Consider the following 5,895-nt stretch of genomic DNA (forward strand, 5'->3'; position numbering starts at 1 on the left):
CCAAATCAAGAAATAAAGCAGTTGAATTACTTCTAAAACATTGAGAAAAGATGTTGTTGTATTTCTAATATAATGAGCCGTCCTGTTTTTCTTCGTAATATTTTCAAATGAAACTGTTTCTAGGCTTTAAGTGAAATTTCATAAGACACACACACACACACACACATATATATATATATATATATACTAGCTGAAATTAGGTTATTCACAGTAATTACGACACAAATCGAGTTTTTCAACTGATGACAACATATCTTGAAAAAAAGAAAACAACGTGATTTTTTAAATGAAACCGATCATTCAGGATCTCATCAGCAACGATCTTGCTTAACTAGGCTTCACAATCAAATATTTTAGTAGCAACGATCTTGCTGAATTAGGCTTCACAACTAAATATTTTAGTAGCAACAGCGTTTCATAATTATAACACGTAATACATGCTCGAAAGTACAAGTGTAAAAGGAATCTTTTATTTCCCAACTAGTGAATCTAACATGCATCAGATATAGGAAGATGTATCGAATGCCAAAGTTTATTGCATTCTTATTATACAGAATATTAACAGATCAACCTAAGGTAGCGATTCGGTTACTCCGAAGATCGAAAGCAAGCTTTCGTAAACCCAACTAGGCTTAACTAGCGTCAAACATAGGCTTAACTAGGGTTTACAGATCCTTTCATCTGTTTCCAGTTTCTTTGTGACATTGGGATATTTCTGGTTTTAACTTCTCCGAGTTTGTTTTGCTTCTATTTCCATCTGTCTTTCAATCCCGAAAACTTTATTTTTTCTTTCTATTTTTCGCGCTTCTTTGCTATTACTTCAATTTTTGAATTACACACTTGCTGGAGAAAAGCTGATGAAAACGTTGAATTTTGTATTCATTGTAGAATTAATCTGATAACTTTTTGTGTGCTAAGTATTGAAGACTATGAAAAGAAAAGAAAATTAATTTCTAAGCTCTTAACTCTACGTTCGTACCATGTTTTTTTTTCTACCCAAAAAATTTTGTAAAGAATCTCATAAATAGATGGAAGCACTCAGGACTTTGTTGTTCCTGGTAGCTACCCAAAACTGCCGGTATAGTATAAACCTGGTTTCTCCCATTTCTATCCTATTTGAGCTGAGAGCAACAACACCCCACGATACTAAACCAAAGTATGTTTTCCCGGATTAACTATCTCTCTATTATTTATCATTTTCATTGATATTACCCAATCAATGATTTTTTTAATTTATAGGAAGATATTTCAATAAAACAATAATTTTACTTTTTTAAGCATGTGTTTTTTTAAATAAAGCGATATCAAGCATCAATATCTGATATTTTCTATTATTCCTTTTTTAACACTATCAAAACAAAATATGAACAATATTCCTTTATTCACACTACCAAAAATGTAATATGAACAATATTCCTTTGTTCACACTACCAAAAACATAATATGGAATTTTGTTCATATTATGTTTTTGGTAGTGTTGATGAAGGAATTTTGTTCATATTATGTTTTTGGTAGTGTTGATGAAGGAATTTTGTTCATATTATGTTTTTGGTAGTGTTGATGAAGGAATGTTGTTCATATTATGTTTTTGGTAGTGTTGATGAAGGAATTTTGTTCATATTATATTTTTGGTAGTGTTGATGAAGGAATTTTGTTCATATTATGTTTTTGGTAGTGTTGATGAAGGAATTTTGTTCATATTATGTTTTTGGTAGTGTGAATAAAGGAATATTGTTGATATTATGTTTTTGGTAGTGTTAATAAAGGAATATTGTTCATATTATGTTTTTGGTAGAGTTAATAAAGGAATATTGTTCATATTATGTTTTTGGTAGTGTTAATAAAGGAATATTGTTCTTTATCAACACTACCAAAAACATAATATGAACAAAATTCCTTTATGAACAACATTCCTTTAATAATACTACCAGAACACAATATGAACAACATTCCTTTATTAATACTACCAGAACGTAATATGAACAACATTCCTTTATTAATACTACCAGAACGTAATATGAACAACATTCCTTTATTAATACTACCAGAACGTAATATGAACAACGTTCCTTTATTAATACTACCAGAACGTAATATGAACAACATTCCCTTATTAATACTACCAGAACATAATATGAACAGCATTCCTTTATTAAAACTACCAGAACATAATATGAACAACATTCCTTTATTAAAACTACCAGCATAATATGAACAACATTCCTTTATTAAAACTACCAGAACATAATATGAACAACATTCCTTTATTCACACTACCAGAACATAATATGAACAACATTCCTTTATTCACACTACCAGAAGATAATATGAACAACATTCCTTTATTCACACTACTAGAACATAATATGAACAACATTCCTTTATTCACACTACCAGAACATAATATGAACAACATTCCTTTATTCACACTACCAGAACATAATATGAACAACATTCCTTTATTAACACTACCAGAACATAATATGAACAACATTCCTTTATTAACACTACCAGAACATAATATGAACAACATTCCTTTATTAACACTACCAGAACATAATATGAACAACATTCCTTTATTAACACTAAATAATAACAATATATGAACAAAATATGAACAATATTCTATGGAATCGTTCACAAGATATTTACTTGAAGTTTGTTTGTTTGTAATTAAGCACAAAGGTACACAATGGGCTATCTACAATTACAAAAACTATCTACAAAACTACAACTACACGTTAACATAAGCTACAACTACACGTTAACATAAACTACAACTACCGTTAACATAAACTACAACTACACGTTAACATAAACTACAACTACACGTTAACATAAACTACAATTACACATTAACATAAACTACAATTACACATTAACACAAGCTACAATTACACATTAACACAAGCTACAAGTTAACATAAGCTACAATTACAAATTAACATAGGTTACAACTATCCACTATCAGAATTCGTTCTGAAGTATTTCAAATGGAAGCTGTTCTTTCAATATGAACTTGAGAACAATACTTCCTTGTTCAACACATTCGTTTCAACAACAGTATATTATCAGATGAAGAAGTCAGAGGAAAAATCGAAACTTGTTACATGTTGCCAGGAGCGCGTGCTTGGTGTCGGTATACACGTGACCTTAGCCGAACATCCATATTGTACAACAAAATACCATTGACGTTTACAGTGTAAAATACAATATACATTATTTAAGTGAGTTGTTGCTGCAACAACATTTTTCTTCCTGAAAGTTTATTCTCGAACAAGGACGACAACACAAAACTAGCGGTTAATAGGAAACAGTTTTTAATAGTATTGTGTCGTGAGGTTTTAATTCCGAAAGTAAGTTAATGAGTACGATGTGGGTTAAATATCAGTTGATATAAATGTACCCTTCTCCTCACTCACACAAAGATATCTTAAATATATCACTGAACTAAAAACATTAGGGAGGGAGGAATAGTAAACTGATATTAAAATGTAAATAGCTACAATCTCCCAGTGTTTTTATGAGTGTGGTAAGAAATATAAAGGACAAGAAAACCAAAGTCATATACGTAGAGGTGAATTTGAGAAATCCCCCTTAATATTTCATCTATCTAATGCGACGCCAAGGGAAGGCGAGAGGTAGCCGACGCCAAGCCTAAAGTTTGTCTGTCTCTCCTAAAATTTGAACTATAAAAAGTTTATTAAATGCTAAATCTCCCAGAATTGAATGTGTTCAGTCACTAGACGACCCCTACACAAGGTAAACCCACCTCCAAACTCTGGTCAGCTCTAAGAGCTTAATTTCTCTTCCATATGCGTCAGTCCTTTACTTATCCCTAAAAAAAAGCTTTGCCCTTAAGCACGCACCTTTGTCCCCCACTGTCAGAATCCTGAAGTCGGCACCGGATGTCATCACTCGGAATCAGTTCATAAGATACTTCGGGGAACTACCCCCCCCCCAAAAAAAAGTTGCTTAGAAGTGATAGAAATACTTAAATCATGTGATTTCTGACAAAACGGTGACATTTGCCCTAGCCACATCAACAGAATTTGGCTGAGTTTATTCACTTAGCTTTTGTTTCTACACTTGACCTCCTCATTAAGTCATAAACCTGTTGGCAGTTTCACTGCAGTCATGTTTATTATAAACCCTTGCGTCTTTATGTTTGTATCATACCCGAAGAAGGCAGACAATATTTTGGAGAGACACTTAGTGTGTTCTCTTCATAACATTTTTCATTATACTTACAAATCGTTGTTGGTCAATTTACTATTGTAGTAGCATAATCTGCTTCCGTGTACGAGCTTTGCCAGAATAATACTTAACAACAAAATAGCTTAAACTCAGATTATAGCGACCGATACGATCACATAAATCTAATTATGAATTATTTATGGTTATTATTATTAGATACTAATTCGTTTGTATCCTTTGTTTCCATTGTTAATCAGTTGCCGGCTTCAGGAAAGCCTTGAGAGGGACTGTTTGTAGTCGGGATTCGATACTGGGCCATCTTGTTAAAAAAGACTGGTGAGGCATAAGCGTTTATCTTACATTGAGTTCAGGTCATGACCTATTATTGGACCACTTGAACCCGTATTACTAAATTTGATCATCTTGTTAAAAAAGGCTGGTGAGGCATAAGCGTTTATCTTACATTGAGTTCAGGTCATGACCTATTATTGGACCACTTGAACCTGTATTACTAAATTTGATCATCTTGTTAAAAAAGGCTAATGAGGCATAAGCGTTTATCTTACATTGAGTTCAGGTCATGACCTATTATTGGACCACTTGAACCTGTATTACTAAATTTGATCATCTTGTTAAAAAAGGCTGGTGAGGCATAAGCGTTTATCTTACATTGAGTTCAGGTCATGACCTATTATTGGACCACTTGAATCTGTATTACTAAATTTGACATTATATTGTGTCGGTAGTTTTGACTATAATATAGATTACTTTTACAAATAAAGTCTCATTCACAACAAAACATACACAGAAAGAGATTCCCATTTTAAGGAGAAACATTTGGTGTTGTACTTAGAGCTTTTGCCTAAAGTTACACGACGGCTATCTGCGCATAGCCGTTCCTAATTTTGACTTGATTGACTAAAAGGAAAGCAGCTAGTCAACAACACCCACCGCTAATTCTTGGACTACTCTTGTCTGTCCGAATAATGGCAATTAACGATCATTCTTATATCGCACCCACGGTTCCATATAGACACGAACCATGAACCTAAACCTTCACAGTCCGGATAGCTAACTATAGAGTTACATTTGAAAAATCCCTATAATGGTTTTATATATACATTGTGTCTCTCTACACGAGTCCTCTGGTGGAAAGTTTACGAACTTACAACGCTAATATCTGGATTTCAATTCTCGGCGGTGGACAGAGCGCAGGTAAACCATTTTGTGGCTTAACGCAATAAAAACTCTACAGATAATATACGGTCGGCAATGAAAAACTTGTGTAATGATGTAAAGAGCACGTTACGTACGTTTCTTGTTTTTTTTAGTCGTTTTTAGCGTGAAGAAAGGAACAGCGCTTAAAGAAAAACTAAACAATAGGATTTTGCAAGTTTCGTTAAAGAAGCTGAACGTATCGTGTTGAGACAGACCACGCTATGTCACAACATAGTTCTTTTTGTCAGCGTAATAACTAACTTAAGAACACGAAGTGAGAAATAACAATGTTTTATTGCTTATATCTTGACTAACCCTATATTCTCCAATAGATTTGTCCAAAAAATGGGAGTGTTTTCACTATCTAACAAGTTGCTGTCATTCCATGAACTCAATGGGTGTTTAACTTAGATAATGTAGTTAATGTGTGTGTTTAACTTAGATAATGTAGTTAATGTGTGTGTGTGTTTAACTTAGATA

Source organism: Limulus polyphemus, unplaced genomic scaffold (assembly GCF_000517525.1).
Source record: "Limulus polyphemus unplaced genomic scaffold, Limulus_polyphemus-2.1.2 Scaffold4793, whole genome shotgun sequence".
NCBI lineage: Eukaryota > Metazoa > Arthropoda > Merostomata > Xiphosura > Limulidae > Limulus > Limulus polyphemus.